At 48.7% G+C, this 21769-nt stretch overlaps 1 protein-coding gene across 1 annotated transcript in view; it reads right to left on the bottom strand.

Annotated features, from left to right (window-relative positions):
- The window catches only part of SND1 (staphylococcal nuclease and tudor domain containing 1), a 2477133-nt gene that overhangs the window by 97796 nt on the left and 2357568 nt on the right, over nucleotides 1-21769 (bottom strand). The gene's annotated exons all lie outside the window — the stretch shown is intronic.

Raw genomic sequence — 21769 nt, forward strand, 5'->3', positions numbered from 1 at the left:
GTAAATGGCACGTGTGCATACAGAGCAGAGCCTGGGCTTCACTGGGGTGAAATGTGAAAGCGGGGGGTGGGGGGTCGATGGTGGGGGGCCAGCATAAATGCACCCTGCTCAACATTTCACGGGTTCGTCACGTCGGGTAAATGCCGTCTCCAACCTTATTAATGGAGTGGACGTCGGTAGCCATGTTTGTGCAATGCGATATGCAGACAATATGAGTGTTGTGGGGGTGAACATCTACAAAGGCCACCTTCCGCGCTCGTCATATTGCACGTGTCGTTATGGCTCACACTAGGTAGTAGTGTGCAAGTGCCACCTATGTACCAAGTTACTCTGCCTTATATGCCAAGAGGAATTTCGTTTATCTTACATGGTCTTTTTGTTTTGGTGGTTAAGTATTCCAAGCATGCCCATCTATGAAAAATCCTAGGTTCGAGACGGATGGGAACTGCACCACAAAAAATGAGGAAAACTAAAATCCGATTATAACATCAACCCTGTGCAGAGCTTTCTTCCCCCAATTTAGGGTCAGAAGTTCAAGGCGAACCACTGTTCGAACCCAACGACCTCAATTACACTGGTCACCCAAGAGGACTGGAGCCAGGCCCAGGCAGACGCTTCGTTTAGAACACTGGTCATAAACCAGCACAAAATACTTTCCTCTACAGTTCAAGATGGATGGACGCTTGCAGTCATCCGTACATGTATGTTCAGTGAGCCGAGAGGCTGCATGGAATCTATATGGAGTGGTAGGATGCAGGTGGAATGGTGTGTGCCCTGAGGGTTCCTGCAGTGATGGTTGGTACACAGTGAGGGAGGCAGAGAGCTAGAAGGATGCTGGTTACCTCTCCTACATATCTACATCTGTAACTAAGAATGAATAAAGAAGCATTCCTTTTCTACTGGCCTGGTCTGGAGGGGTTCCTGCATCGTGATTACTAACCTTAACATCAGGAGAATACTTCAAAGTTGCCTTCTCAAGGATATCCTACTTTCAGGTAACTGTACAGTCTGCCCAGATTGAAAGTCTGCACATGTGACCATTCTCGTGCAAGACCCCATTATAATTTGTTTTGATTGATATTCCGTACAATTCTAATGTTACATTTGGGGAATTCCATTTTTAACAGGAGAAACGCAGCATTTCCTGTGAGCACCCACAGCCCTTTCCCTTCATCCAAGGACCCATCCCGCCCATAGAATAAGAGCTCTAGCAGAAAGCGCGGCAATCTCCTCAGAGTGCTTATTCTGCAGATGTAGGATAGGTAAGGAGTTCTGTCAGAGCTCTGCCGAGATCGGCTGGCTTTCTCATCCATAGAGTTCATGGTCTCAAGGAGGGTGGCTAACAGATCTAGCTTACAAGTGAGAGGCTTGAGCCATGGGATAGTAATATGCCAAATGCCACAGATAGGATCCAGTGAATGTTTTTTTTCAAAATTGAAAAGGGTTGTGGAGAAAATGCCATAGGAGCGCGTGCAAAAGGCTAGCAACTTTGACTTTGGGGGGAAGTAGTTGCCCATAGCTGTGTCAAAAAATAAGCAGGTGGAGAGAAATATGGTATCACGTTCTATTTAACTACTGGCTGTGTAAACCTTACATTTTATTTAAGCATACGATAGCCTTGTAGGTATGCAAGTTGTGATACGGTCGAGCAATCACAATTGACAATATCATGGGGATTCAACAATGGCTTTATTTTTCATCTTTTCAGGGAAGGGATTGGACTAGACTACAGGATCTCGGGGTCACTCTATAAACTACGGACATTTCTAAAGTAAACCTTGCCAGGAATAGGGTTCACCCCTTGGCGTTCAACATTTAAACCAAAATGTTCATAATATATATTTTTTTTAAATGCATTACACTCCTTGAAACACAATGTTCAACAAATAAATATTCAAATGATGTGACTAAAAGAAACCTCCCAGCATCATCTTTAGCAAGTCTTTTGGGCTTAAAGCCACTCTACGCTATCAACACAAATGTTCTAATGTTATGACAACAAAAAGGTTCTCAAAAGCTAAACCTTAAATGTCAATCCCTAAGCTAATTAATCAAAATTAACTACTCTCGGAGCAGATCTTCCAGGGTCCAATCGCAGCCTTGACTTTCAGCTGTCCTGCTTTCACTGGATCTCTGAAGACCTCTCCCAAATCTGAGGTTCCTTCTATCAGGTGCTTTTGCTGAGGCTTTCTTTCAGCCTAGGTTTGCTTCAGTCTGGTCCTCAACTTCTCACAGACTACAGGTTCATCAGATTTCACAGCAGAGCTCTCCCATAACTTGGGTTTCCTCAAGTTTTACAACTGGTATCCCCCAGCCCTTGGATTTAAAGCATTCACTTCAATTGGTTCTTTTCCCATTCCTAATTCAGGGTCCTTTTCGAGCAGACAATATAATTTCACCCTCCTTCCATGGATTTTGGTTCAGGAGGCACCTTTACCTACAATCATTCCTACTTGGCACAGGACATGGAGTAAGGCCCTCCACTCTCTAGCAGTCTGGCCACCTGTGAGAATGAGCTCTGGCTTAGACCTCACCAGATTAGACTATGCAGGTTGACCAAGGATTGGATCACCTCTTCCCAAGTAATGTGGTCCCTGTGTATCCAGAGAAAGAAGTCAGGTCTCCACTGCTGTGGAGGTGCTGAAGGTTCACGGACCGACGACACTGGGCTGCTATGATTCAATGTGCGAGCCGCAGCGTTCTAGTGTTCCACAGCCTTCCTGCCGCTTCTGGAATAGTCTATGACCATAGCTGGGACCACTGTGTCGCAGTGTATCCCATTGAGCGGTGGAAGCTTCCTCCATTTCCCAGTTCCTTCCTGGTTTCTGCTCCTCCTACTGGCGGTTCTCTTTTCTCTGTGCTGGCTGCTCCCAACCTTACTAGGTTACTTCCTGTGTGTTGCCTGGGTACCTTCTTGCCTTCTCTCAACTCTCAACTCCATGGCTTACCCCTGGATTCCTGACATTCTGCAGGTGCCTCCCTGGAATCCTAGCAAGTCACCTCATTTATCTCCTGTTCCTGGACCTTCATCATCAACTGGCATTTGCCCTGTTTTGGGGGTTTTCTCCCCAGAGAAAGGCTCTTCCACTAGCCCCCTTGCCTCCAGTAGCAAAAGATCAAAAGCAAAGTGGCTACGAACAGGACAGCCACAACAAAGGATGCCTTTCGTTTTACTAAGACCCGTAAACCATACATGATTTGGCTAAAGTGCAGTGAAACTGGAATTTGTAGCAGTCTCATGACCGTCATTTCAGGTCATCATAGACATTCCAGGGTGAACATTCAGGACACAACCTGTCATGGCAGCACTAAATGCGAGTGAGATATGACTCCTCCAAAGTTGTGAGACTTCAGACTTACGCTCACAGACACTCCTTTGCAGACAATTTGTTTGTCCATGGAATCAACGGCTGGACAATTGTTATACAATTTGGATTCCCTGATGAAGACGTGGATTAAATAATTCCAACACGTCAAAACCGGTCAGAAACCAATGATTGTTGGAGATGTGATCAACTAAAATGAAAAGAATTAACCCCAAGATCCATTCCAATATTTGACGGCATGTTCTTAAATTATTGAAATATTATGACATTTCCTTCATGTTGCCATTGGAATGTCTTTTTAGATAAACATGTTTGTGAAATATACTTTTGTATGTAGATGTGTGTATGAGAATGTATGTTGATGAATGATTAAATTGTTCATTGCAGAAATGAGGTTGGCCACCTGCAATGTTTTACATTTTGCTTTACCTGCAACTTAAATGTGATGTGGAGTGATAATTTCTACATGATCGATTAATTTTTCAAATTTTGTATCAAGTTAAATAAATATTTTTGATACGCAACAAGTGAATAGAGTCCTCTGGATAATTTATCAATAAAAACTGGTATGGTAATACCCTGGTCCGCAGTGTAGGGTTTTCCTGTGTTTTTCAGTATAGTAGGCTACAGATAATGGCCAGTCTGACCTCTACATTTCTCACTGCACCCAGAGACGCAAGGTAAGGCGGACTACTGACAACAGATTGGAAAGGCACTTCCAACCACTTGCTCCTTTCTTCTTCCTTCTATGCCCCTGATATGGTGCTTCCTGGGAATGTGCACTTGTTTTGGCTTTCAGATTGGCTGGGGCAATTGTGGTTTTGAATTCAGGTTTTCGAATATTCCTTTAGTTGATCTACCTTTAATGTATGCTTGAACCTGTGTGCACGGTATGCTTTGTATTAGTCAATTGGAAGATTCACCTCACTTGCTTTCTCCTCTTCTACAAATGCAGCGGACTGCGTCGATATGATTTTGAAATTTCTATGGGTCTGGTACTGGCGTCAGCTGAATTCTGCGCATACAAGATGCTGCTCTATGTCTTCTAACAGCTGTTCCTCCAGACCACGAGGACTGAGGTAGTCCAAAACTCTGTGGTGTTTGAGTTCAGGGACACCCTTATCTTGTTTTGCACAAGCTTCGCACTTTCGTTGCTGACTGGTCTGCAGGTGGCGTGGCGAAGATTCTTTCTCTGCCAGTAGTGGGTCGAACAGGCAGAGTAGGTACCAAAGCATGCTCTAGGTGGTTTCCTTCTAGTAATAAGCATTGGGCAAAGTGGCAGAGTGTTAGTATATTTCAAGGGCAACAATCCTTAATGTCATATCATTGAGGTTTATTGAAGCAGTGATCTTTGCCCTTTTTCGGTTCTGCTACCACACCTTGGTGGTAATGAGCCGGCAGGATTCACTCATCCCACCCTCGGACAGGCCCAAGAGGGAGCAGCGGGGACCAGCCAGTACATAGCGGCTCACCCTCCCTCACATAGCAAGATTGTGAGTTCTTGCAAAGTATCACATTATGCAATGGCCAAGACATAGTGGCATTTTATCTGCAAAAGTCAGAGCCCTAAACAACAGATCATTATCTCAACAGAGAGCCATGCAATGGCAGAGCGCGGCTACAAATATTGCACAGATGTGTGAAGAGACAGGTAGTATTAAGAGTCACCACTGTGGAATTGACACAGGGCCTTTCATTCAATCGCAGAACATGATCTCATTCCAATCATTAATGAAATTAGTTGGAGAGCAACACTGCGAAAACATTAAAACGTTTGAATGTTGAACAGAATTACCAAGCAAGTCCTGAAAACCCCATTGACGACAACTAAACAACCAGCAACAACAGTATTTGGAAGATGACATCTCAAAAATCTGTCTCATTAAATCACTAACGAAGGAACATAAATGACTACTTCGGTTAAATTTGAATATACTCAATGAGAAAGCAAACCAATCTGCGGCTACATGCCCTTAGTACAGCCAAATACCATCAGGCAAGACTCTCTAACCCCAGGGATTATGAATTATATAATAGAGCAATCTTGGAAATTGACATTTCCTAGTGTCCATTCTTTTTCAAAATTGAAGAAAATTAGGAGCATTGGCATGTAGCATTTGCATGTACAAATAAAATGACTGAAGCACATTGGCAGCATTTACTTGCTCTGTGTTGATTCATTTAGATTATTAATATCACCATGCATGGAATAAAATTCATATAATGACAAATTTCTGCGACTTTAGAGGGACATTCAGTGAATCTTATGGATACTATAGTTACGTGCAATAATAAGTCAATATTTACCACTTTCTTTAAACTCAAGGATCAAAGCGCCATATTACACTGTGATGCGTATCACCTCTGGTACAGAGCTGCACACCATTCTCAAATTTATTCCAAATCCATCTGATTGTTATTACACCTAACATTCTTGAAATTTTAACTATTGGTATACCAAACAAAACAAAAGGAGTACCAAAGAGACAATTGAGAAAGTGCACAATGTAAGATGCATAATGTGAATTTTTCTGCATATCAAAAAGTCAATTCTGCAGGCACACGTTTAATAAGAGGATCAGAGTGATGGTGTGGTGGAAGACCAATTGTAAAATGTCACTGTGGTCAAGTTAAGTCAATGGATCTATGCAGAAGAATACAAATGGGAACATTAAGATAATCTTTTACAATTTCGTTTCTTCATGGTTTGGATGCAGTGAGTGATGAACAATAATACCCAACCATCTTGACACAACGGGCTGCCATTGGCGTACATAATAGTGTAAGGGACTCGATAAAGGCAGACAAGTGATCACAGTTCAAGGGTTTTTATTAAACTGTATAAAGGTAGGTTGGAAAAACACCTATCTAAACCTAACTAACATGGGAGCAAGTTTCGACCATCAAATAATAAATAATACGGCAGTCCTAGTGGCATCTTGTCAAATAAAAGGGCCTATACTAAGAAAAACCTATTGCCAATCCTTACGCTAAATACAAAGAAGTGTGGGATAATCTTCAGAAGAAAGAAAGTAGTGTTCACAAATAATAAGTCAAGATGCGGTAGTCAAGGTCTCCCTTGCCCACGTTTTGAGCATGGGACACAACAGGACTCCGGTGCACAGCACACGCTTGAGCTTTCCCAGCAGCCAACAGTTCCGCTCTCCACACCTTCAATGGTTAAGTTTCTTGTCTACAAAAAGTCTCTTGCCTCCAAGGACCTGATGTATTCCAAAAATAAATGAACGTTCCTTTCTACTTGTACGTTGGGCGATGCTTTTTTACCCCCTCGATACCCCTCTTCCGGGCTCAAATCCACCAAAAAGTTCTTTGCAATATCAGGACCTTCGGTAGTGAATTTTCTTTCTTCCGAGGGGCTGATGGTTTCAAAATAATACACAAAAGTTCCTTCTTGATAGCTCTTGAGGTGATATTTTTTCATTCCTGGGTCCCCCTCGTCTGGGTTCAGACCCCTCTCGAATATCAGCCTCCCTCCGTCGGGTTCACCCCGGCTTGATTCAAAAGATTTCTCTGCTACTTTGACATGTCAGTGGGGTGATGTCTTCTCACCTCCTGGACCCCCCCCAACCCCTTCTTCCGGACTCAGACCCCTCCCAAATGCTTGCCTTCCCTCTGCCGGGTTCACTATGGCTTCCACACAAACTCATATGTGAGATTCACGAGTCTTAATGTCTTTTTAAACAGTTCATTGTGGACATCCCTCTGCCGGGTTCACTCTTGTCAACTTTGGCAATTGCACAGTTTCTTCAACAGTTCTTACGATGTGGCGTTCACTTCACTAGCTTCATAATCATCGGTCGGTCAAAGACTAAACCCCTGTATGACCACTGACCCCTTTCACACCTTTCCCAAGGCCTTCTGGTAACGGTAGTCTCAACAATAGGGTAGTCGCCCAGAGTTTCCCTGAGCGAGCACTCACGTGGTGCATGACTCGTCTGTAGCTGGTTTTCCCCTTTTGTATCAACAGTTCTTTGTACTTTCTTCAATTAGCCGCTTGCTACTTTTGTTCAACACAGTTCTGTTTCTTATCGGTTCTCCCCTCAACGCACCGTTACTATGAACGGCTTGGCCTTTCTGGTCTCTGGAGTCAAGGCCGGGACCACGGTGGCAAGCATCTCTCCCCAGCTTGGTTATCAGCAGAGGAGGGCCCTGTGTACCGTTGACATCTGCTGCAACATATGCTGGCCATTGTTCCTGGTCTTAAGATTCGTTTCGTGGAGGTTTCATGAGCCTGGTTCAGAAAGGGCAGGTTGCTTCTCTCCTTGACAACCTCTCAATTCGCACCTCCTTTCTCCTCGTCTTGAGCTGCCATGCAGAGTTGGCTCTCCTGTCATGCAGTCTGCCTGGCTCGTCTTGTGCTCCACCTTTTTTCCCTGTGGTGAAGGGAAAGGGCCGTAAGGTGTGTGAGTCAGGTCAATAGCCTGACTTTGCCTGACCCTTGGGTGGGACATGTTAGGTAAACGGCTCCGATGTTTGTCCGTGGGCTTTCGTGGTCTCCATGTCAGGAAAGAGGCGCCCCACTTGCACTCCCCAAGGATCCCCATACAGGTGATCCTCCCGCACTGGTCTACCCCCAGGAACTGAATCCACTGGCGACGGCTGTGTCCTGGCCCACCTGGATACAGATCCCTGAGGACTAGTAAGTGAGACACCTTCAGGTTTCTTACAATAGACATTACTCAAAGAACGAGCATTTCTGTGTGTGCTGCTACAAAATGTTTGTGTGCACAGTTTCTTGGTGATGTGCCCAACTCGGTGCCTACCAATCGAGTGCCAGGTGATCAGCCTTCATGCACCATGTGACAATTGATATAAGGATCAAAAATTAAAAATGCTAGAAAATAACAAAATCGTTTCCTCTCAGCAACGTTCTTTCTGATGGATGCTCCTCCCAAAAATTCCTCCTCTAAGATAATACAACTCGCAGTGAGATTGATAGTTGAAAGCTTTTCCGCCATTAAGGGGCGCAGCACGGCTGGGCCAACACCTCAACGTGCTGGACAGGACATCTTGGCCAGTATATATCAAGACTCTGCACCCAGTCCCCTTAGTTCCACCTTTTTCCACCTAGTACTCTGGCACTAAGGGAATACAGAACTGATGGTGTACTAGCTATCCGCCAAGTGGTGCAGGATTTTAAAGGCAATAAGGGATCCATGGGAGGAACATGCATCAGCCTTTCGGCAGGCTGGGAATCCATGGTTACCTTTTGATTCCCCTTGCCATAGGCAAGACGAACCTACATTTTGTAGCCCAACACCCTTGTTATGGGTGTTTTTGGTCCCTACCAATGAGACCTTGAGTAGCTGTAGACTAGACCCACCTCTTCCCTTCACATTCTAACCCTGTGGAACCATGTCCCTGGGGTGAGAGAGTGTTTTCGCTGATTTTTGATTTGATTTAAACCAAGCGTGCGCACCATTGACCCAGAAGCACGAGGACGCAGACAAACAAGCAAATACAGACAACAACTGAGAAACTGGGCGCAAAGTATATAGAACAAGAACAAACTAAAGGGAACATCAGAACAAAAAATAAAAAATAGGAACTATTATAAGAACTATAATAAAAAGACGAATCAACACATGAACCAGGTCAGTTCAAAACAATTCTTAGCTTAGAGAGCAAGGACATAGCATGCATGTTTGTAATTCTGTTAAAAAAAGAAGGTAAGCTACGCGAACCACATCCCACCACTATATAGTCGGTATTGTCCTTATTCTGCAGAGAACTCTCAAGTCCTGAGTTCTAACACAAGTGGGACCAGGTTTTAAATTAAGCCAAGCAAGAATTTTATTCTTGAGCGCTTACCTTGATTAGAATTGTTTTGGCTTGGCAACAATGTAGATAACATTTCTAGAGCCCAGTACAACGAGCCTTATTTTATTTAATTTTTATTTATTATATTTATTACAGGCCCAGACAATGAGGTATCACAGCATAGTTACAGACATCCTTAGCATAATTACAGTCACCTTTAGCATGGAGAAAAGACAGTTACTTACATAATGGCAAATGGATAGCATAACAGAGTAGTTGAACGCATTAAGTTAGTATTATACATGGGATGAGAAAGTACAGCAAACCTATTTATTTACAGGTTAATGTGACAGCGAGCCTAGGGCGAGCAGCTTGACTCGACTAGTATTGGATAAATAACCACGTTTTTAGGAATTTTTTAAAACCTGGGAAGGATTCCTCCTTTATGTTTAGAGGGAGGGCATGCCAGTGTTTGGGAGCAAGGACCTGGAAGCTGCTGCCTCCAGCTTTGGAGCATATGGACTTGGGGATCTCCAATAGTGCATTGTTATTAGATCTGATAGTCCTGCTGTACGTTTTTTTCTTGGTGATGCTATTGTTGTAGAGAGGGGCTTTATTGGCGAGACATTTATGTGTGACACAATGTTTTGAAGATAATTCTGGCCTTAGTGGGGAGCCAGTGAGTCTCCCTTCTAATGTTGGGAGATGTGGTCGGATTTTTTTATTCCTAGTGCTGCCCGGAATGCTTTGTTCTGCATTAGTTTTAAGTTTGCTAAGGTTAGTATTGGATGTACCTAGTAGTAGAGCATTACAATAATCTAGTTTTGATAGAATCAATGCTCTGGCCTGGGTGATACAGTTGGTGGGTGAGGAATTTGCGGCTTAGGGCGATACGTTTTAATGTATATGATGTAGAGGATGCAAGTGCCGATATATGTTTGACCATAGTGAGGTTGGCATCTAGTTGTACTCCTAGAGTTTTAACTTTTTTGAGAACTGGAATCCGTGTGCAGTCTATATTGATTGCTGAGTAGTCTGGGTGAAGGGTGCATATTTTGTGTTGGGAGCCGACAATGAGAATCTCCGTCTTCTCATTGTTGAGGCAGAGGATATTTAGGGCCATCCAGTTTTGGATAATAGCATACACTTTAATGATGATTAAGTTAGGATCCATAACATTCGCCATCCTTGATTTTTTTTGTCGAATGTCTTTCAGGAGTGGGGGAGGTGGGGCAGTATAGTAACAGGCTTAGTGAGAGTCAAGGTACCCTCCAGAGGGACTTCACCCACTGGGCAAGGGGCCAGAGGCATTACCGTCACCTCCCAGGACAAACCTATGAAGGAAAGCTCCATAGGGTTTGACATCCCCGATGAGAGCCATACTGAATAAGGAGGGTTTGAGAGGATTTTTTCAAACCTTTAAGTTCACTATGTTTAAACTTCAACGGGTTAGACAAAACGGACGAGAGCAGGTTTAGCCCTACTGAAGCCACCCAGGACTGAAATTCCACATAGTTTGAGCATACCACAAGGTCCCGCAACATCTGTTCTTTAAACAGTAACCGGTTTTCCGGTGCCTTGGAGACACCCAGCCCCTATCAATACACTCTGCAGTTACTTCTCCTGACAACTTCCCCTTTGCTATTTGCTGGACTGACAAAATCTGCCCGCCCATCGGCCCAAGGCCTTCTAAATTGCCAGTTACTTTATTCACCAATGACACCCCGTTTACCACTCAATGCACATCGTGAGGGTCAGGTATAATTGACTGTAAGTGCATTGAAATGGATGAGTGCGAGCATGCAGCACTGGTATCAGTTATAGAATTGCTCTTAAGATCTTTACTAGTAAGCAAAATGTTGGCGAGTAGGATATGTTCTTGCTTGAGCTTTTCTCTAATTTTAGCGCTTAGTGCTAAGACTTCCAGTAGACTATTACCACTCCTATGTGGATCTGGTGATGGTGAGAGTGGTAGTAGTTCCACCCTATGTGGAACTGGTGATGGTGAGAGTGGTAGTAGTTCCACCCTATCAACATCAGCATGGTTACTCGATACCACAGACCCAGACTCGAAAGTAGAAAGGCAATTTCAGTTTCAAAGGCCAGGTCTGTACCCTTAATCCTGCTGGACATTATTTGATGCCTCGTGACTGGCATGTCACTAAGAGAAATCATTTCTGGATGCCAAAATGTGATGAAACATAAACGCAGTTAAGCGCAGGGAAAAAGCATACCCTTACCTGCAAAATACAGCCCAGGGCCCGACGAAACACTGAAGTGTGTAGCTGGAAAAAGTGCTCTGTGAATGCAGCAGCTCACTCCGGCAAATACCTCTGTTATGATGCCACTGTCCGCCTTAAGCGCCGTCAGAGGAATTTGTGGCAGGGGGCTGAGGAGCTAAGATTGAGGGGCTGTGGGCTAGGGATAGAGGCTTCAAGGGATGTCGAACACTAAGTTTCTCTGAACTGGCCTCGCTTCCCTACACGCCTTGATGGGTGGAAGGAGGGCGCAAGAGAATCTATGAAAGATACCAATGCTGGAGAACAAGAGTTACAGGTAAGTAACATACTCCTTCTCCAGCATTGGATCCTTCATATGATTCACATGCTGTGAATAGATTATGTAGCAGTATATATACACATAGGAGGTGCATAAAGGGGAAAAGAAACCCCCCGCACCCACACACCTTACAGCCCATCCATAGGATCATACCTTACTGGAACAGGCGTTGCAGGACTGCTTTCCCTGTCCTCACTTGATCGTTTATTTATATAGCGCCTATACACAACGTGTTTCAAAGCGCTTGAGGGCAAGGGAGGGAACATGGGAAAATACAATGACATTCTTACAGGCCATGAACAGTAAGGATGGAACAAGTTACTTACCTGTAACTGTTGTTCTCCAGCATGGGTCTGGCATGGATTCACATGCTCATGAATATTCCCCGTCGTCAGGCTGGGAATCCTCGGTAAAGAAAAAACCAGTATCAGTTTCGTTTCTGATCTGTCTTTCGTAGTAATAACCAATCACTGGTCTCTGCGTCATACTGACCACAGCCAATGACTGCCCTCTACCTAAGCACCGCCTCTGGCAGCCATCTTCAGATTTGGAAGCACGTGAAGTGGCAGTATGACCAAGTGAAGAGCCGCAGAGGGGTAGGCGGGAGGGTTCGCATGTGAATCCATGCCAGACCCATGCTGGAGAACAACAGTTACAGGTAAGTAACTTGTTCCTTCTCCAGCATGGGGTCTGGCATGATGAATAAAGAATACATAGCAGTACACACATGCACAACCACGGGAGGTGGCAAAGGCTCAACATTAAGCATTGCATCAAACTCAACATTAAGCATCTTACCTCCTCACCAGGCTCACCTCAGGCGAACAGGTTGCGCAGCACTACTTGGCCGACCGTGGACTCCTCCCTGGAATCCCGATCGACGCAGTAGAACTTCGTGAAGGTGTGCGTCGACCTCCACATAGCAGCCCTGCATATGTCCAGCAGGGGCACACCAGAAAGGAACGCCGTGGTAGCTGCGATCGCTCTGGTGGAATGGGCTCTTGGACGGCCAGGCAGCGGTCGGTTTGCCAACCGATGACAGTACATGATACAGCCGGAGAGCCATCTGGAAATGGAAGCCTTCGAGAGAGCCTTCCCCTGATTGACAGGTCCAAAGTTCACAAAGAGTTGTGACGTCTTCCGAAAACACCTCGTGCGGTCCACGAGGAAAATCAGCGCTCTAGCCACCTCCAGCGAGTGCAAAGTCCTCTCAGCCGGCGACGAAGGCGACGGGAAGAATACAGGCAACACCAAGGGTTCGTTGAGGTGGAAGTCCGACGGTACCTTGGGCATGAAGGAGGGGTGCGTCCTGAGCACTACCCTCGTGTCGTGAAAAGTCAAGTACGGGGCCTTGCAGGAAAGGGCCTGGATCTCTCCCACCCGTCGTGCGGAGGTGATGGCCACAAGAAACGCTGTTTTCCACAACAGAAACTTCAACGGGGCCGAGTGCAGAGGCTCGAACGGAGGTCCCATGAGCTTGGTCAGCACCACGTTGAGCTCCCACGCCGGGGCCGGAGCCTTCACCGGCGGGAACGATCTGAACAGTCCCTTCATGAACTCTTTCACCAGACGATGAGACCACAAGGACGTCCGCCCTGTGGTTCTGGTGTATCGGGAGATCGCAGCAAGATGAATCTTGATGGACGCGTGTGCCAGTCCAGCTTTGGCCAGCGTCAGCAGGTACGGCAGTACTTGGGGAGCCGTAATCCGTAGAGGGTTAATCTTCTGTGCGTGGCACCAGACAGAGAACCTCTTCCATTTGTGTCCGTAGCATTTAAGAGTCGAGGACGCCCTGGCCTTTGCAAGAACCTCTCTGCAGTCGGCCGGTATGTCGTATCCTCCAAACTCTAGCGCTGCAGGAGCCAGGCCTGCAAGTTCAGCGATTTCGGGTCGTGGTGGAGGATGGCGCCTCCTTCCCTGGAGAGCAGATCCACGTCCACCGGCAGCTTGATTGGCGGGGACGCTGACAAGTCCAGAAGGTCCGGGAACCATATCTGCCTCGGCCACGCAGGTGCGACGAGGATCATCCTGCACCGTGACCTCTTGAGCTGGTTGACGAGCCGGATTAGCAGTGGCAAAGGAGGGAACGCCTAGAGGAACAGGCCCTCCCAGGGGAACGAGAAAGCATCGCCCATGCTCTTCGCCTGCGGAAACCTCCTGGCGAACCTCCGGCACTTGGAGTTCGTCGCCGTCGCGAACAGGTCGATCTGGGGTGTGCCCCACCGTCGGAAGAGGCGATCCACTAGATCCTGCCGTAGTTCCCACTCGTGGCACGAGCGCAGCTCCCTGCTGAGTGAGTCGGCGATGGTGTTTTTTATCCCTGCCAGATGAAACGGCACCAGAAACATCCCTTGGGCGACTGCCCAATGCCACAGGTCCTGCGCCTCCTTGGATAGAGCTGGGGACATGGTTCCGCCCTGTTTCCGGATGTAAAACATGGTGGTGGTGTTGTCGGTGAAGATCCTCACCACCTTGCCCTTGAGGGACGGAAGGAAGGACCTGAGGGCCCAAAACACTGCACGGAGCTCCAGGACGTTGATATGTAGGGATTTCTCCGTCGGGAGCCAAAGGCCTCTTGCGTGCAGAATTTCGGTGTGCGCTCCCCACCCTTCCAGGGAGGCATCCGTGGTCACTGTCTCCTGGTGGGCTGGGGTCTGGAAGTCCATGCCCGCCGTCAGATGCGCGCGGGTGCCCCACCACCGGATCGCTCGTCGGAAACTCTCGTCGAGTGTGATCCTTTCCTCGAAGCTGCCCGTCGTTTGGATCCAGCGCGCGTCCAGGAACTCCTGCAACGGGCGCATCCGGAGCCTGCACATGGGAATGAGGTAGATGCAGGAAGACATCATTCCGAGGAGGGACTTGATGGACCTCACCTTGGCCGTGTCGGCCACCAACATCCGCTGCACCTTGCCCAGGATGGTCCTGGTCCTCTCCTCCGACGGGGAGGCCAGAAGGGACACTGTGTTGAGCCTCGCTCCCAGAAACAGAGCGTCTTGCGCGGGCACCAGGTGGGATTTGGCGTAGTTCACGGAGAATCCCAGGTCCGTGAGAAGTTGGACGGTCCTTGCCGTGTGAACCACGGCGAGCTCCCTTGTCTTGGCTCGGATGAGCCAGTCGTCCAGGTAGGGGTAGACGTGGATCCCTTCGCGGCGCAGCTGAGCCGCCACCGGTGCGAGGCACTTGGTGAACACCCTGGGTGCCGACCGTAGACCGAAGGGGAGGGATTTGAACTGGTAATGACGCCCTTGGACCACAAACCTGAGGAATTTTCGGTGCCCCTTCAAGATGGGAATATGGAAGTAGGCATCCTCCAAATCCAACGACGACAGGAAGTCTCCTTCCTCCAGCTGACCAAGGACGTGCTGGAGGGTGACCATCCGGAACTTTTGCGCCTTGATGAACTTGTTCATACGTCGCAGGTCCAGGATGGGGCGCCATCCCCCCGTCTTCTTCTTCACAAGGAAGTATCTCGAGTAGACTCCGGAGCCCCGAAGCCTCTTTGGGACGAGTTCGATGGCGCCCTTCTTAAGCATCGCTTTCACCTCCAGGAGAAGTTGAGGGACGTGAAGTTCTTCCCTGGCCACGGGGGGGACGCGCGGACACTTTCTTTGAAACTCGAGCGCGTGGCCCCGGGCCAAGGCATCCAGCACCCAACGGTCGGTGGAGATGGACTCCCACACGCTGACGAAGCTCGCCAGCCGGCCTCCCACCGGGGTGCTTCGGTGGGGGCCCGACCCCCCGGCCGGTTCAATCCTGCTTCGACGAGGATTTAGCGCCTTGTCCTTGGCGACGACGGCGGGGTACGCCAGACTTGCCTCGTCCTCTGTAGGCCTCCTGAGACGACGAGCGGGCTGCTTGACGGTAGGAGGAGAAACCGCCGCCGGAACCTTTGGAGGCGCCCTTGCCTCCGCTGCTCCGAAAGGGCATCCGTCGTTGTTGCAGAACTCCAAGGGCCCGGGCCGTCTCGGTGTCCGCTTTAATGGCCTGAAGGGAATCGTCCACCGTTTTCCCAAACAGGTTGTTCCCATCGAAGGGTATGTCCAGGACTCTGGTCTGAACGTCTTGACGAAAGTCCGTAGCCTTGAGCCATCCACGCCGCCTAAGGCAAACGCCGTTGCCCAACTGGCGGAACCCAGAGTCGGCGATGTCCGTCGCAACGGTAATGGCGTGGTCCGAAGCCACCTCTCCTTCCTGCAGGATCTCCAGGGCCTCTGCCCTCTTGTCGTCCGGCAAGAAGTCCAGCAGGGGAGCCAGTTTGTACCAGAGCTCCCTGTCGTATCGGGCCACGATAGCCAAGGCGTTGGCAGCTTTAATCGTCGTCGCTGCAGACGAGATGACTCTGCGTCCCATAGCGTCCAATTTCTTTCCCTCGCCGTCCGGTGGGGAAGTCGATGTGGAGGCCGCACCCCCCCCGCTTTTTTCCTGGCCGCCGCGGAGACGACGGAGTCCGGGGTAGGCTGCGCCCGGAGGCACAGGGGGGCCGTGTCCGGGACCCAGTACTTTTTCTCGTACCGGTCTCTTCTAGCTGGCGTCGTGGAAGGGTTCTTGAGGAGGGTGAGGCCCTCATCCCAAATGTCGTCCAATAGAGGCACCGCGAGGACCGTCTTCCTCTTGGCCTCGCGCCGCTGATAAAGGAAACCTTCCTTCTTCTCCTCAGGGCAGAGTTGGAAAAGCTCGGATGCCCTGGCGATCATTGAGTGGAACGATCCAATCTCGTCGGGCGGAGAAGCCCTGGTGGGAGGCGACGACGGTACATCCTCGTCGTAAACCTCGTCGTCCGTACCCGTCGCTGCCGTGTCAGTCCCCGTATCATCCCCTCGGGTGGACGGGGAGGAGGGCTGGAAGGGGCGCGACGGCTGAAAAGGAGGTGGAGGGTGGATCCTTCTTTTCTTGGTAGGGGGAACACCAGAAGGTCCCGGTTCTGGGTCCCCCGACGGGAGAGGTTCCGTCGGCAACGGTAGTCTCGTCCTTATCTCTGAGCATAAGGACTGTATAGCCAACAAAATGGCCGCCGAGTTGTCTTGCGGCGCTGGCAGAGGGGAATCCGACGGGCGATCAGGGGCCCTGTCGGTACCCTCGACGATGTCGTCGTCCCCTGCGTCGGGATCCATCCCGACGGGCCGGTCTTCTTCCACGCCGAGGCCGTGGCTTAAGACCTCGACCAGCTCCTCCTCCGAGGTTGAGGCCGAATCTATGACGACGCCCTGCCCCCCTTTTTCTTCCCCACGGGGGATTTCACGGGGGTCCTATCGATGGGCACAAAAGAGGACTCCCTCCGAGGTGGCAGGGAGACTCTGAGCCCCGAGGTCGCCACCACTGGTGTAGCCTCCACAGGCTGAGCCAGGGCCGCCGCGACAGTTTCGATAGAGGGCTTGGCCGGATGGATTAAGGCCTTCACCACCTTAGGTGCGCTCACCGCCTTATCCTTGAGGGGGGGGACACTGCCTCGCTCCCCCTCCGCCTTCGAGCTCGACCGGGGCCTCTCCAGGAGCTTCACCGGGTGCTCGGCCTTCCTCTTACCCGACCCAGAGCGTTGGCTCGTGGTTGATGGTGCCGGGGAGGGTGCGCCCTGCCTGGCGCCCGTAGAGCCCGACCGTCCGGCGCTCCCGGTGCCAGCGGACTCGCGGTGCTTGGCCTTATGTTGGACCCCCGTCGCCGGGGCGTCCTCAAAGGTCTTAGAAGACCGCTCGGATTTCTTCCTCTTCTTCTCGCCGGACGGGTTCTTCCCTTCTAGCCAGTTGGCGAGACGTTGATGGCGGTCCTTCATGGTCCGCTCCGACATGTTGCCGCAAAACGCACAGTCCTTCTCCACGTGCGTCTTGTCCTCATGTAGGCAGTAAAGACAAAAAGAGTGTTCGTCTTCCTTGAAGACGTTCTGCAGCTGGCATCCAGGGAGACCCTGAACAGCTTTCCGGGCGTCGAGCTTCCCTTCTCCTGGGCCATGACCGGGCTTGAGAAACTTCTGGAGTCCTCCAAAAGCGTAGCTCGACGAAATCTTCACCCTTGAGGGGCGCAGACGAATCCGAAACGGGTCCCCGTTGATCGGATGGAGAGTCGGTGGAGCTTGAGGCTCTTTTGACCGAAAAAAACGAAGTTTTTGAGAAAAAACGTGAAACTAACGCTCGAGAGCAATAGCACGAGGATCCCAACACATGAACGTGCGGTAAAAATCTGAAGATGGCTGCCAGAGGCGGTGCTTAGGTAGAGGGCAGTCATTGGCTGTGGTCAGTATGACGCAGAGACCAGTGATTGGTTATTACTACGAAAGACAGATCAGAAACGAAACTGATACTGGTTTTTTCTTTACCGAGGATTCCCAGCCTGACGACGGGGAATATTCATGAGCATGTGAATCCATGCCAGACCCCATGCTGGAGAAGTGAAATTAACTATCGGCCTGACGGCATTTCAGATAGTGCAAGAGCTAAGACCTAGATAAGGAAGGGAGGGGGAGAGTGGGAAGGAAATGGAAACAGACAGACAACTACCATACTAGGCCTGACAACATTTCTGGTAGAGCCGGAGTAAAACAAAAGGTGAGGGAGAGGGGTGCAGAAAGGTAGGGGAGGAACAAAACAAGAGACTATCATACTAGCCCTGATGACATTTCAGATAGTGCTGGAGGGGGTGTGGGGAGGAAAAAAACAGTAAGGGGAGGGGGGAGGAGACAGACAAGGTTGCTATCATACTAGGTCCAGGGACAATTCTGATAGAGTAAGTGCATAGATGAAAGTAAGGGGAGGAGGTAGGAAAAGGGAGTAGGGAAAGGAGGAGAGAACAGAGAGTTAGCGGTCAAAAGAGTGGAGAAGCAAGAGGGGAGAGTGAATACAATTGCAGAAGTCAATAGTAACACAATGTTGCAAGCCAGGATACTCAGCATGCTGCTTCTCCACACAGTAGTGCCTTGCGAATGTACGCAGCACTGACCGCATGGCTGCTTGGCAGATTTCAGTGATCGTACTCCCGACCACCATGTCGCTGAAGCCCCTTTGGCTCTTGGCGAGTGTGCATGTGTGGGCACAGGGGGCCTGCAGGGGCTTCCCAACGACTTGTGACAGAAAACGATTGCTGATGAGATCCATCTTGCTATGCTTTGTTTTAATAGAGCACTGCCTTTATTTGTCAGGCCATATGCTACAAAGAGTTGCGTTCAGTTTCTGAAGAATTGTGTTGCAAATGTAGTACTTCAGCGCTCGCTTGAGGTCTAGTGAATGTAGAGCCACCTCTGCTGGTGATGAGGGTTTGCTGAAGAATGCTGGCAAGGATATGACTGAATTTGTGTGGAATTATGTGGGTACTTTGGGAATGAAATGTGGATTGGTCATAAAAAGTACTCTATCTTTTTGGAACCTTGAGTACGGCAGGTTGATGGCGAGGGCCTGCAGCTCAGACACCCTTCTAGCTGACGCAATAACCACCAGGAAGGCCACTTTCCGAGATAGGTAGTCTAGCAGCTCTGAGGCCATAGATTCAAATGGTGTTTTCATTGGCCCTGCGAACATGGTGTTGAGGCTCCACCCTGGCAAGATCCGCCTTACTGGTGGAAAACATCTGAAGAGGCCCTCCACGTTGTCAGGAGCCACATTGTCAGCCATAGTGATTGAAGGTTGTGGTGCAGAATGTTCCCTTTGCCGAGCGTTCTGAGGTCTGGCCGATTGTTGAGCAGGATGGGGTTGTCTCTGGAGAGTTGGACTACTTTGGAGTACTAGGTCTGGCAAGGCCAGTACGGTGCAATGAGAATCAGTCTGCAGGAGTGCTGCTTGATTGTTAGTATCGTTTTGCATAGGATTGGAAACTGCAATAATGCGCATGCGAAAAGACCGTTCCACAGAAAAGCAAACTTGTCTCCCATCAAGCCCTTCTGGGGCGCCCTGCTGGCATAGCTGGAACATTTCTTGTTGTGGATTGTGGCAAACAGGTCTACTGTCGGCCGCCCCCAGCGTTGCAATAGTGGTTGTAGTGTTGCTGAGTCAAGTTCTCACTCATGGTTTTGGGACAGTTGTCTGCTTAGGTAGTTGGCTTGTGGAAATCGAAATAATATTGTACCTCCTATTGCATTGTTTGAATGTATGTTGGCCTACGCCAAGTTGTCTAAAAACATTGTGTACATAGTTTCTGCGGCAAGGTCTTGACCTTAATGTATTGTGTAAATCGCCATCTTGGATTTAGCCGCCATTTTAGGTTCTCTTGTAGTGTGGAAGTCACCCTGAACCACAAAATGGAGGCCGAATGACATTTCGAGTGGGATTCTGGCCGTTGTGACCTCCGCACACATGAATAAATAATATACCCGCAGGCCACTTGTTAGGGTCGCGAACTGAGACCTTGTCCTATCCCTGACCTATGTGTAAATGAACAACTGTATCAGCGGAACTGATCAAAGATGCATATATTATGGAATTGACCTGGCAACAAATCCTAGGTTTGGTTCTGAGAATGATTAACCCACGAGGGGGGTTGGCCAGAGCTGGATAAAAAGTATAAAAACCCGAGTATCCCAACGTTCGGTCTCTCACACTAACACGGCGAACTACCGTTGATGGTTCGTTCTGTTACTCTGAGGGCCGAATAGCTATCCGTATGTCAATTGATTTTTGGTAATTGTTGTATCTTTGAATAAAGCGCTTTGTATGTCCTTTGTAACCTGTGTTGGTGTGTTTCCTTTTGGGCTTCCCGGCCTCATATCAATTTTTCTGTTTCCACAGTTGGCGCCCGAATAGGGACCCTCAAGATTGATGCCGGATCATTGAAGGTTGATGCAGACTATCGAACCGGGATCGGATGGTGTGATTCTGCGGGCCCGACCGATCGAGACGCGATACCTCAGCAGCGCTGCACGATCCGATCCTTGGATGATAGTCGTGTGGTCCGACACGGCATCTTGACGAGGGTCCAATTTTGAGGCGGGCAGATTTGCCGAAACCACCAAACACAAGGTAAAATTTGTTAGGTAAGTTCTTTGTAAACCGTACGGTCCTCCTTAGGTTTGGTCAGGTGCAGTCGTGACCCGGCTCTTAATTTAACCCTGACACTTTGAAATTGTCGTCATAAAACAAACGCTGAAAAAGCATTATTATATGATAAAGAAAAGCGGTCAGAATTAGTTAAAAATATGGCTAGAGCCTTTTCACTCGGAGTCCAAAAAATGTACCCCTCTAAAGATTTCTATGTTTCTGAAGAATTTATTGAGAAATTATTAAATGAACGCAGGCCCGATGCCTCAGCGCCTCCTCCATATGCCCCTATTTTAGGCGCTCTGCCTATTCCTGTTGTCGCACCTGTTATTCCTGTTCCTCCTGTACAGCCTATTGTTCCTAGTCCTTTGGTTGTTGTTCCTCCGCTTATCGCACCGCCCCTTCCCCCTGCACCGATAGTTGCACCTTTGTTGAATTTACCTATACCTCCGCTCCCGAGTGGCCCCGTATTGATTGAAGTTGATCCAGGTGCAGGGTCGAAGGTTGTGACTCGTAGTACTGTTTCTGCAGATAGGAAACATGAATTGTTTGCATGGGCTAAGCATTGCATGGAGAAAGGTGATCAAGCTAATGTTTTTTCTACATTATCTAATTTGAATAGTTTTCCCGAGAAAAATGTCTTTATTGAAGGTTTGGGGACTCATTTGTGTGTGATGTGGGGTAGATTACAAAATTCTGATCTTCCACAAGGGGTGAGAGATCTGAATGCTTTGGCACTTTCGAGGGACACGGAGCAGAAGGTATATGGACACGTTGAAACATTGTTTGAGTTTAGGAAAAATCACGAGATGAGGATGATGACGATAGAATATATGTACAGAAACGGTTCCTTCCGTGCCGAAGAGCGGCACCTGAGGAAGTACGAATGTACCAAAGATGCGGTTCGATGGATCTCGGATTCATCGATACCGCCAGACGAAGTGTAAGACACGTACAGTCAGTATACAGTAGGAATGCAAAGAAAGGTAATTCAGGTGATGGTACAGCTCCTGCAAGAAGAATGTGTAAGGAAGAGGGTTAGTTGCCCCATAGAATTATTGGGGATTTGTAAGAGGGCTTTTTCGCCCGACACTTCTACAGCTGCCTTAGCGCTCGACCTGGCTCTATTGCTTAGTAAGCGGCCGGAGG

Source organism: Ambystoma mexicanum, chromosome 12 (assembly GCF_040938575.1).
Source record: "Ambystoma mexicanum isolate Mex_15411 chromosome 12, UKY_AmexF1_1, whole genome shotgun sequence".
NCBI lineage: Eukaryota > Metazoa > Chordata > Amphibia > Caudata > Ambystomatidae > Ambystoma > Ambystoma mexicanum.